This window comes from Argentina silus (genome assembly GCF_951799395.1).
Source record: "Argentina silus genome assembly, chromosome: Y".
NCBI classification, from domain to species: Eukaryota; Metazoa; Chordata; class Actinopteri; order Argentiniformes; family Argentinidae; genus Argentina; species Argentina silus.
This window is the reverse complement of record NC_139654.1, coordinates 44,825,159-44,838,453: the sequence shown is the minus strand read 5'-3', so window position 1 is coordinate 44,838,453 and position 13,295 is coordinate 44,825,159. Positions and strand designations below refer to the sequence as shown.

The 13,295-nt window shown below is 46.7% G+C and overlaps 1 pseudogene across 1 annotated transcript in view; it reads right to left on the bottom strand.

The window, feature by feature from the left end:
• Positions 1-820: 820 nt before the first annotated feature.
• Positions 821-13,295, bottom strand: part of LOC310824145 (cytochrome P450 3A27-like) — an 88,263-nt pseudogene continuing 75,788 nt past the window's right edge. Inside the window, exon 11 of the transcript in view lies at positions 821-937. The product of the transcript in view is annotated as a cytochrome P450 3A27-like (transcript). The remainder of the gene's footprint in view (positions 938-13,295) is intronic.

Below are 13,295 nucleotides of genomic sequence, written 5' to 3'. Positions count from 1 at the left end.
GCACTACTTATACTGCTCATATATTGCTTATACTGCTTATACTGCACTACTTATACTGCTCATATACTGCTTATACTGCACTACTTATACTGCTCATATATTGCTTATACTGCTCTACCTGTATATATTGTTCACATTGCACTTTTCTGCTTTTTTGCACTTCTGGTTAGACGCTAACTGCATTTCGTTATCTTTGTACTTGTACTCTGCACAATGACAATAAAGTTGAATCTAATCTAACACCTATTTATTGTCATGTTTTGATGGCATGTTGTTCATTCTCATGTTATGATTTAGTTTGTGATTATACACACGTTTTTAGCGTGATGATAGAGACCCACTACCAGACAAGTACAAAACATACACAAGTCACATGCAAATCCCTGCACTGCAGACGACAGACAACAACTGTCTCTGTACAACTAGTCCTGGACCTCCACTAATAGACAGATACAAAGAGAGCAGCATACAGTAGCAGCAGAGCCCAGAGGCGAGGCGAGGCAAGGCAAGGCAAGTTTATTTATATAGCACATTTCATACACAGAGGCAATTCAAAGTGCTTTACGTAAAATAGATAAAAAGGAAAGAGCATGAAAAAGAAATTAGAATAAAAACGCATAAAAGACATAAAAAAAGAATAAAAGTCACAGTGCATTTTAGGGTCACAGTGCAATTATTAGCGCCAATTTAGTTTCAATTTAAGGCAAAAGCGAAGCCCTTTTTTTTTTAAGCCCATTTTTGAAAGTAGCCAGTGTTGGGGCTGATCCTAGATCTATGTGTAACATAATAACTGAGAGACCTGCAGCAGGGCAGGTCCTCATCACTGGCTGTCTGCTTTGAGCTGGTTGTCGTCGGACTCCTGGCAGCGGGACAGCAGCTTGAGTTTGATGGGCCGTATGGGCATCAGAGTGTTCTGTAGGTCCATCTCAATGGGGATCTGGTGAGAGTTGACACACAGTTAAAGTATGAAGGAACGAGTAAAACAGATGTCAGCGTTACACTATGAATGTTACCTAATACAGTGTCACTGTTACGTTCGGGTAGCATTGCACTATAAATTCAAATAAACTCAAACTCCTGGACAACCTCTCTTGGGTCGACATACATTAAAATGGCCCTATGAAGTCTCGAGGGAGTTTTGCAGAAATACAAATAGCTTTTTTTTTTTAAATTTCACACTTCCATCATTTAGTAGGTAGCCTATACTGAGGATGATTGGCGCCTAGTACTGAAAAATGCAATCTGGGAAATTAAATGGGGAGTACATACTCATGCAGTACGCAAGTACAGAATTGTAGTATGGGGGTTCAAACCCGGGTCTCCCATGTGGAAGACACAAACGCTACTATTAAGCCAAGAGGACATCCTCAAGGTCTGAGGGCGACACTTCAGTTTACATGTCTCAGGCAGGGCTACCTCATCACGCGAGTGTGATTCCAAAATCACCTCTGCTACATATAGAAATGCAACAAAGTCATAGGTACAAAATTATATTTACAATCATTGTATCATTATTTTGTCTCACATCTGTCTCTTTGCAGACGGTGAAGTTGAACCTCTGTAGAATCTCCACCATCGCCAGTTTCATCAATACCAGAGCGAATCGCACGGATACAGTTCCGTGGGCCCAACCCGAACAGCATGTAGGTGTATGGGTCGATGCTCTCCTTGTTCTCCTTTCTGAACCTACACTCGGAGAGTTCAGAGGAGGAGGGGTTAAAGAACATATCAATTAAATCACAGTAATATGATGGTTATACATGGTTGAAGAAACCTGTTTGTGTTTGGTCGTCGCATTTAGGTTTGTTTTATGGTTGTTTGTGGAACACTGCTCTTATCGTTGCTGTTGTGATTGATATTGTGGTTGTGGTTAAGATGTGGCCCATTACCTCTCTGGTTTGAACTCCTCTGGGTCTTCCCACACATCGGGGTCACGGTGCAAGGTCCAGATGGGTATCATGACAACCATACCCTTGGGGATGGTGATGCCGCTGATCTCAACAGATTTCTTGGCGACTCTTTCAAGTCGATGGGGTACAACCTGAGAGACTCGTTGATCACGCTGTCTAGATAGTCCATCTGCATCAGAGCCTCGTACTGGATAGGAGCCTGCACAGGGATATTACACTCACATGAGCACTAGTGATTGGTCGTTCACGTAGCCGAAACCCAGAACTAACTATTTTTCGTTGCAAATCTGAAGAGCTGTTAGTTTTTTGTGTTCTTATTTTGGGAAATGAACACAGTACTGTACTTATTCTAATCTGCATAGCCTAATTTCATGACACCCGCATACAGAACGCCATTACTTTCAATGTACGTGTGTAATAGTGACTTGCTTTTTTGTTGTACATGAATAAACAAAAAAATCGCTAAATAATGTTATCTTGATAGTTAGAAGAAAATACATTTAGATTCCACTGAACAATGTAAATGATAGATGTACACAAGGATCAATCAGAAGTCAAAATGCCACTAAACTGGGCTGCTTTTAGTGGATTGACTGCTTGGAATACTGAATGTGCTATAGTCTATTATTTCCTATCACAGTCGACAGACTACAAGAAAATTGTCAGGTGGTTCAAATGTGAATAACTTGGTATCCATTCCATTAACTGTGGCCGGGCAGCACCGAACAGCCCAGAGAACATTACCATGGTGCTTTTGAATATTAGGTCCCTATCTGTCAAAACCTTTATTGATCTTATCTCAGAGCGAAAGCTGCACTGTAATGTTTTTATCTGAAACCTGGCTAAACATGAATGCATGTCAGTCTATTAGAAGTGGGGAAAAAATATATTTTCGCTCTATTATTTATCTAGCCATGTCGCTGAGCAGATGAGAATTTCATGATGAATATGAATATGAATAGTACACCATCAACAGCTTCCTCTTGTGATAATGATTTAGTAACCAGCTTCAACACCAAACTAAGGGCAACTATCGACTCTGTAGCACCAGTCAAACTGAAAAAGGCTGTGGCCAAATTTAAAAGAATTTGCAGAAAGTCTGAGCTGACAAAAACTGCAGGTCCACCTTGATATTCTTCGAGAGCATCTTTCTGCTTTTAATAAGGCAATAAAAAAACGCCAAGACGGGATCATTTCTCAAAATTGATAATGAATCATAACAACTCAAACAGTGCTCTTTTCAACGATTGACAGCCTTATAAATCCCGCCCACAAGACACCTGGTGATCTGCTCTCCACCTACAAATGTGAGGAATTTGCAACATACTTCTGAGATAAGAGAACCAATATTAGGTGAGGAGGATCACTCAGGCAAGACCTGAAGATGTGTTTGATGACTTGTTACCCCACCTTCCACCACATGGAAGCACTATGAACTCTTTTGCAGTGGTCATACAGAAATGCTCAGCAAAGTGGGGGTCTGTTCATCTGCACCTAAAACTACCATGGTGAAACCCCTCCTGAAGAAAAGTAACTTAGACTCTTCAGTCCTTAGCGATTTTAGGCCAATCTCCAACCTTCCCTTTTTAAGCAAAAAAATAATAATTCTTGAAAAAAAGGTGTTCAAACTGTTAAATAATCTCCTTCTTCCCAACTGTACCTTTGACATGTTCCAATCTGGCTTTTGTGCCAATCATAGCACTGAGATAGCACTATGTTGTTAAGTTATTAACTAGGTTCTTAATGACCTTAGAATTAATTAATTAATGCTGATGCCAAAATGCTCTTTGTCCTTGTCCTGGTCAAACTGTCTGCACACTTAAAGACACTACTTACAGTAACACTAAGCACCAGGCAAAAAAACAAGGTGTTACCATTGACTCAGATCTTAATTTTGAAACCCATATCAAGAATGTGACTAAAACATATTTGTATCACTTAAAGAAGAGTAAGTAAGTTTGCCGGAAATCTGCCATCGTGGAGAAATTCTGTCTGAAGTTGTCCAAACAACAACATCCTCCCTAATAATAATATATCCCCCCGAAATGAACTTGCAGTGTTGGACATTAGCTGTTGTGTTTCTACATGCGCACACGATTGGGAGAGGCAGCCACCAGAGAAAGGTCAGTCTACTCCCCTAGAACACCCCTGGCACTCACAACATGTTTATATGCAAACCGAATGTCAGGTAGGACACTGCATTTTAAAAAGCGTGTTTTCCGAACCAAAACAGCGTTCGTAAATGAAATATTTATTCATAAGGGATTTATTATAAGGGATCTTGTTCCCTGATCGCTACCGATTAAAGATAGTCATTACAACCGTTATGAAGCTTTTAGAAAGCTTGAATATTACATGGACCTTTACAGAACACAGCTGTAAAGGTGCAACCTTTCCTCTCGCAGGCTGACACTGAGAGACGAATGCATGCTTGTATTACTAGCAGCCTTGATTACTGTAACACTCTCCTGTCTGGTCGACCAAAGAAAGCTATTGGCAAATGATACAGAATGCAGCAGCACGAGTCAGATGGAGAGCACATATCACACAAGTCTCTGCACTGATTACCTGTTAGTTTTATAATTTATTTTAAGATAATTGTATTAGTTTAGAAATCACTCTATGGTCATGCACACCACTGCATGTCAGACATGCTTTTAAGGTATATACCCTGTAGATCCCTCAGGTCCTCAGGTACTAGCCTTTTAACTATTCTGAAGATTCCAACAACACCTATCTACTTCCTGTTTCAAATGAATAATACTGGGCAGAAGTCTGCACAGGGATGCTACAGACACATTAGCACACTGTAAAATACTGTCACCTATCTAACCATCTGTTCCAAAGCAATAGTAATAGATACTGTAGGAGTCTGCAATGCACAGGGGTTACACACTCATCAGTACCCTCTAAAATACTGTCACTATCATATTTCCTGTTCCACATGAATAGTACTATATAGGAGTCTGCAGAGGGGTTACCTTGTTGGGAAACACAGTGTGTATCTCCTCCTGCAGCTTGGTCATGATGTGAGGGTTGGTTGCCAGATTGTAGGCCAGGAAGGACAGAGAGCTACTGGTGGTCTCATAGCCAGCAAAGATGAACATCATTGCCTGGGACAAGATCTCATGGTCACTCAATCCTATGATGATGGGAGAAATGGGGTGGTAGGTGTGAGAAAGGGACGAAGTAGAGTATTTCCACGGTGTGTTTGTAGGTGTAGGTGTTTGAGGCAGGTACTGTATGTGTGTGTGTTAGATGCTAGTATACAGTGTGTGTGTGTGTGTGTGTGTGTGTGTGTGTGGATGTGTGTGTGTGTGTGTGTGTGTGTGTGTGTGTGTGTGTGTGTGTGTGTTTAAGGCAGGCACCTTTACTCTGTTCCTCTCCCTTTGAGTTGCTGTCTTTCTGCGAGTCTATCATCAGCTGCAGGAAATCTACCCGACTCTGGAAGCAGGCTTCCGTCAGATCAAAATCACATGAGAACTACCAGATGCTACCAAATCTCTACAATTGTATTACACAATACTGGCTGAAGATCGTATATTTGATCAGTTATATTTACATACCTTCCTGGTGCTAGCCACGCGATTGGACTTGATCTTCTGAAAGACAGCGTAGAAGAAATCTGTGACCGAGGCAGGGAATAGGGATACCTCCATGTTTGCCATAACAGGACCCATGAAGGGGAAGAATGCTGGACGGACAGGAAATGCCACGGTTACAAACAGGAACAGGAAATACCATGATACGTGACTCCAATCCTATTCAATGCACAGCCCTGTCCAGAAACAACTCCTAGGCTCTATCCCTAGACACTTCTGTATCCAATCCACTCAGATCTCCAAGTGTCCAGCATTTAGGAACTAGAGGTTGGTTCTTGACAGGGCCCATGTGTTTGTCAAATGAGTAGAGCGCAAACCATTGGCAGTGTGTTAATATGTGCAAAACATATATTAACATCATGTTTGAAACAGGAATTATTTTAATGTTTATATAGCCTGAGAATATACATCCATACAGGATACATTATGTATATAGTGTGGCGCCCGGCCCGTGCCTAAGCCCATGCGCGAGTGTGGGACGGTGGTAAATGGAGTATATATCTCGCCTCGCTTTGTCTCTGCTGTTTCTGCTGTCCCTCTCTTGCCCCGTGTTGTCTTTGGCAGGACCATGTATGGAGTTCCTGCGCCCCAAGGGGCCACAGCTGCAACCTGTGGAGATAATCACCGTATGCCCATACATGGAGTTCCTGCCCATCAAGGCACAGGTGAAGGGCATCAGCAGGAGCAGCAGAGACGGTACAAAAGTAGCCCACGGAGCACCCAGTGGGGAGGAGTTGCTACGGTGAACCAAGGAGCAGTTGATGAGAGAGAGAATAAGCCAAGTCACCATTGTCCAGTGTATGACCCCTGACCATAGGACAGCCCGCTACGTTGCCAACCTTCGCCTGTCTTACTACCCCGCTGCCGCCCCGACCTGGAACGTAAGAGGACCACCCACCGTGTACCGAACCCCCCTGCTATCTTCACGACACGACGCCTTCTCACCCCCACCCTCTCTATCATTTCCCTCTCCCCGCTAACCGAATAAATATCTTTGATTATAATTCTGGTGTGGACCTCTCTGCTTACACTGTGTTTGGGTCCGTGACGCGCCCGCACACCCCGGCGGCCGTCACAATAGTCAAAGAATAAGTGACTCCAAAGATGAACTATTATTCTATACTCTGTCATCTGACCACTGAACTTATCGAAGATAAGATCAAATATACTTTATTGTCCTGGATGAAAATTTGTCTTGGATTAATTCATTAAAGTTGCTGCTTCACACAACAACAAACAACAATGAATACACACTATATACACAGTACAAATCACACACACACTCTCACACACACACACACACACACACACGTCAGAGTTGTTAGTCATTCATTTATTTGTGTTGTATAAAGGAATGAATGAAAGAAGGAGAGGAGAGATGGGACTGTACCTCTTTGATCCGCCCACTGGTGAAGGAGGGAGACAGGACACTGCGGATCCGTCTCCATGCATCATCCTCAGCGATAAACACGGCGTCATACAGAGGCCCGTTGAGATAGATATTCTAGAAAAATAATTATTATTATATACTGCAAGATTAACCTAATATTAATAATGCTATCATAACAATGATATTATCTATTTAAGGAGCCCTTATGTTTTTTTCCCCATACAACCACTTCAATGTAGCATATTACCCTCCTGTTAGTGAAAAGGGAGTAGCATTCCTTGATGAGGATGGTTTTGATCATGGCTGTGTCCATGATACACAGGATGGGCTGACGGCCATCATAGATCCTACAGACCAGCAAAAACAAAGATAGTTAGATATACACTCACAGAGCACTTTATGAGGAACACTATACTAATACTGGGTAGGGCCTCCATTTGCTCTCAAAACAGCCTCAATTCTTCGTGGCATTGATTCCACAAGATGTTGGAAACATTCCTTTGAGATTCTGGTCCATGATGACGTGATTGCATCACTCAATTCCTGCAGATTTTTCAGGTTCACTTTCAAGATGTGAATCTCCTGTTCTACCACATCCCAAAGGTGTTCTATTGGATTCAGATCCTGGGAAGGCCACTGAAGAACACTGAACTCATTGTCATGTTCATGAAACCAGTTTAACACAACTTTTGCTTTGTGACATGGTGCATTATCATGCTGGAAGTAACCATTAGAAGATGGGTCAATTGTGGCCATGAAGGGATGCACATGGTCAGCAACAATACTCAAATAGGCTGTGGCATTCAAGCGAATATACCGTAGATAGAGACAGACAGACCCATCACAGATCCTGCACTCTTAGAAAAAAAGTGCTACCTAGAACCAAAAAGGGTTCTTCTTCCACTCTCCCTTTGAAGAAACCTTTTGGGTTCCATGTAGAACCCTTTTCCACAGAAGGTTATACAGTACCGTGCGAAAGTAATGGGAAGCATTTTTTCTTCTTTTTGGAGTTGAAATGAGAACGTAGAGATTCTCATCTTTTATTTGATGTTATTTGTGTACATATTGGTTTATCATTCAGAAATTACAACACTTTTATGCATAATCCCGCTATTTTAGGCTACACAAAAGTGATGGGACAATTGGCTTGACAGGTGTGTTCCGTCACATAATTTGTGCAGTCTGCTATTGGTGTCTTGTCAACATGAGGACCAAAGAGATGTTATTGAAAGTCAGGGAAGCCATTATGATGCTGAAATATCAGAAAAAAATGAAACATTAAAACCTTAAACCTACCAACATCAACAGTTTGGAACTTCATTAAAAGGAAAGAAAGCACTGGTGAGCTAAGAAATCGCAAATGGCAAGGAAGACTTCCAGTGGATAACCAAAAAATGCTCACCATAATAAAAAAAAAAAAAAAAAAAAAACTGCCCATAGATTAGGAACACTCTCCAGGAGGTAGGCGTCAATGAGTCAGAGACTACCATCCGCAGAAGACTTCACCAGCAGAACTACAGAGGCTACACTGCAAGGTGCAAACCACTACTCAGCCACAAAAACAGGCTGGCCAGGTTACGGTTTGCTAAAAAGTACCTAAAAGAGCCTGCAGAGTTCTGGAAAAACATGTACCGGAGAAAGTGTGGAGAAAAAAAGGAACTGCCCAATATTCACAGCATACCACATCATCTGTGAAATATGGGGGAGGGGGTGTTATGCCTTGGGCATGTATGGCTTCCACTGGAACTGGCTCACGTCTCCTTTGATGAGGATGAATTCGGAAGTGTTCAGAAACGTCTTGTCAGTCCAAGTACAAGTTAATTGCTCCAAACTCATTGGACGGCATTTCACCATACAGCAGGACAATGACCCAAAACATACTGCCATAGCAACTAGGAAATTATTCAGGGCCAAAAAGTGAATCCTATAGAATCCTATAGAACATGCATTTAATTTGCTGAAGAGGAGGACAAAACATCCTAAAAAAACAAACAACAATCGCTACAATATAGGTCTGGCAGAGCATTACCAGAGAAGATACCCAGCGTCTGGTTGGGTCAATGGGTCACAGACTTTTGCACTTTTGCATACAAATTTGGGGACCAAATACTAAACATGAGTGCTTAATTTGGACATTTGCATAATGCAAAAGAAGAAAAAATGCTTGTCCCATTACTTATGCAGGGCACTGCAAATGGAACCCATAAGAGTTATTCAACCAAAGAATCCTTTTAGAACCCTTTTTTTCTTTATTTTTTTAATTACATTTTTGCCCTTTCAATGACATGGAGGGAAGACACAATCACTTCCGATTTGAATTCTGACGTGTCGTGGCTCCTCTTTATTCATGCAGTTTGAGACGTGCTCAGAGGCAATATAGGAGCCTCAACCAATGAGAATCCAGGATGTTGTCAAACATTGGCAACGCACAAGTTGTGTTTGGGACTGTAACAAGTCCGTGACACAGAGGCGGAGTCGAGGTACTGTTTTCTGGGAGTATCCCGTTTATTTTCATAAAATGTTAGTAATAATTCCAATGTTCGTAATAATTTCAATGTTCGTAACACAACGCCACTCGGCGACTTTCCAGTCGCCCTCCTTCTCCCTCGAACACCGAGGCACACACATCTTAAACCATCTAGTCAATGAGGCTTCATTTGCAACAGGTGTGCAACGGAGCCTCGCCGACGTCACCCTGGCCACGGTCCTGTAGCTCCCTCTACAGGCCGAACGCTGCATGTCCCCCCACATACCCCCACCACCCGACACAGGCCGGGGACACGACGGCTGACAACCTACTCCCCCCCCCCCCTGCACGGGAGAGGAAGTCTGCCACGACCATCTGCGCCCCCGGTCTGTGCACGACCGAAAAGTTGAAGGGCTGCAACGCGAGATACCACCGGTGGAGCCACTGGAGGGGAGCATGGTCGGAGTAGAGGGTGAAAGCGCGACCCAGCAGATAGTAGCGGAGGGCGCCGACCGCCCACTTGATGGCCAGGCACTCCTTCTCCACCGTGCTGTACCGGCCCTCCCTCTCCGATAGTTTGCGGCTCAGGTACAGCACCGGCCGGTCAGCCCCCTCCACCCGCTGGGTCAGCACTGCTCCCAGGCCTCTATCCGACGCGTCCGTCTGTAGGGAGAAAGGGAGGTTAAAATCAGGCGCATACAGGACCGTTTCTCCACAAAGAGCTCCCTTAAGGGCCTCGAACGACCCCTGGCACTGGCCCGACCATTGGACCGGATCCGGGGCACCCTTCCGGGTGAGGTCCGTCAAGGGACTGGCCAGCTCTGAAAACCCCGGCACGAACTGCCGGTAATAGCCAGCCAGCCCCAGGAAGGCCCTCACCTCCTTCTTTGTCTTGGGCCGCGGAGTGGCTGCGATGGCCGCAGTCTTTTCAATCTGTGGCGGCACCTCCCCCCGACCCAAGTGGTACCCCAGATACCGGATCTCCCTCCGCCCGATCAAGCACTTCTTCGGGTTGGCCGTCAGCCCCGCCTGCCTCAGGGACCTCAGGGTCCATGAGGTGCTGAAAAGTGGCTGGGGCTCCGAACAACCCGAAAGGGAGCACCGTGAACTGGAATAGCCCGAGCGGAGTGGAGAATGCAGTTTTCTCCCTGGATACCGGCGAGAGTGGAATCTGCCAGTATCCCTTCGTGAAATCCAACGTCGTGAAATACTTGGCCGTGCCAAGCCGGTCCAAGAGCTTGTCAACCCGGGGCATCGAGTAGGCATCGACCTTGGAGACCGCATTAACTCGTCTATAATCCACACAGAACCGTATAGCCCCATCCGGCTTGTTGACAAGCACGATGGGGCTACACCAGTCACTGCGGGACTCCTCGACCACACCCAGCTCCAGCATGGCTTCCAATTCCCTGCACACAATGTCTCGTTTGTGTACCGGCAACCTATAGGGACGCGTGCGCACCGTTAAACCCGGCTGCGTTTCTATGTGGTGGTCGATAAGCGTAGTCCGACCGGGCAAGGGAGAGAACACGTCCGCGAACTTAGCTTGCAAATCTGCAATGTCCGTGGCCTGGCTAGCAGAGAGATGGTTATCAATACCGACCGGAGTGCTAACTTTTGATTTTGGGACTTCCGGACCGAACTCATCTCTCTCTGGAATTATTGTAGCCAGAGCAACAGTGACCACGTCATTCCATTTTTTTAGGAGATTTACGTGATACACCTGCAAGCTATCCCCCCGGTCCGAGCGTACTACCTCGTAATCCACGTCCCCCATGCGACGTGTGACCACACCTGTAAATTCTCGCAGGTTAGTTCCCCTGTCGTACAGTCACTTTTGACGCTCCTGGGCTTGCAGCAAATGCTCGCGTGAGATAACCCCTAGGGCGTGGAGCTTTGTGCGCAAGTCCAGGACGTATTGAATCTCATTTTTACTGTCGCTAGACCCTTCCTCCCAATTTTCTTTAAGAAGGTCTAGGACACCCCGAGGCTTACGCCCGTAGAGTAATTCAAACGGGGAAAACCCGGTGGAAGCTTGGGGGACTTCCCGTACCGCAAACAACAGGGGATCTAGCCATTTATGCCAATTCCGACTATCTTCGTGTACGAACTTCCGGATCATTGACTTCAAGGTCCGATTGAACCGCTCACAAAGGCCATCAGTGGCCGGGTGGTAAACACTGGTTCGAATCGCCTTGATGTTCAACAAGCCATACAGTTCCTTGAGGGTGCGTGACATAAAATTAGTGCCCTGATCGGTGAGAATCTCTTTCGGGATTCCCACGTGGGAGATTACTTGAAACAATGCCTGCGCTACACTCCTGGCAGAGATATTGCGCAGCGGTATTGCCTCGGGGTATTGGGTTGCGTAATCTATCAAGACCAACACAAATCGATATCCCTGTGTACACCGATCAAATGGCCCGATAATATCCATCGCAATGCGGTCGAATGGGTTCTTGACCAATGGTAGGGGCCGCAAGGGGGCTTTACCAACTGACATTCGCGCACCACCTACGCACCTCTGCCCGAATTCCCGGCCAATAAAATCGAGCCATTATACGGTTTAGTGTCTTATCATAACCTAAATGGCCCGCCATGGGGTTGAAATGAGCCGCCTGGAAGACCATTTCCCGGCGGCTACGGGGAACCAACAACTGGGTTACTTCCTCCTGGCTATGTGAGTCACGACTTACTCGGTACAACCTGTCGCTGATAATCGCGAAATAGGGGTGGGCGCGTACTGCGTCTGGCCGTACCAAAGTACCATCAATCGCTATCACTTGGTCATAGGCCGATCGTAGGGTCTCGTCACGAGACTGCTCGAGGGGGAAGTCACCTAGCAACGGATAGTTCGGCGGGGGAATCTCGGGTTGAGACCCCCCCGCCGGCTCCGGCTCCTCGGCAGTGTCGCGAGGCGCCGCCTCAGCACAGAACACATTACCCGCCTCACACCTCCCTCTCTGTCGTGCACGCACCCCGGTAGCCCTGCTTACCGCTTGAGGAAACCCCTCCCAATCTACACCCAGAATAAGGGGATGCGTGAGGCGCGGGCTAACCGCCGCCTGTACACTATGCTTTTTCCCTTCAAAATGAATCTTGATCGTGACCACAGGATATTCGTGAATGTCCCCATGCACACACTTCACCAACACCTTCGATGCCTTTAACAATGCCCCCGGTCGAACCAGGCGCTCCTGGATCATGGACTGCATGCAGCCCGAATCCAAGAAGGCCTGGTGCATATCATGTTGTATCCTTACCGGAACACGATACGCCGCTCCTGGTCCAGGGGGAGGGCCCGGTATGTCGCCGATGCGGACGACCTGCCCCACCTCCCTCACTGGGCACTCCGCCTGTACATGGCCCGGCCGTCCGCATCGCCAACACACCCCCCCTGTCGCTCGGGGTGCTTCCTGTGGGGCCAGGGCTGGTTCTCGACATGCCTACCCCTGCCATCTCGTCCTCGGGGCGGGCGCCGGTCTCTCCTCCTCCGTCACCATGGCTCCTTCCGGGCGCCGGACCGGGCGTTGGTCATCGGGGCTCCTGCGGCGGGAAGGAGAGATGGTCCTCCACCAAGGTAACGGCGGCCGTGAGATCCTGGGGCCGGTGGTACTGGACCCAGGCGGCGGTCCGGGCCGGGAGCCCCGTGGGGAATTGCTCCAACACCACCCGGTCCCCGACCTCCTCCGACGAGCTGTTCCCTGGGTCCAGCCACCGCCGCGCGCTGTCCCGCAGCTGCTGGGCGTAGGCAAAGGGCCGGCTCCCCTCCTCCATCATCAGGGCCCTGACGAGCTCCAGGAGGAGGGTACGGTCCTCAGCCCTTGCCGTCACCATCTCCCTCACCGCGGTCTGGTGCTCCTGCTGGAGGTGGGCCTGCTGCTCCAGTATAAGGGCCATCCTTCCGATAGCCGCGCTTAACGCCT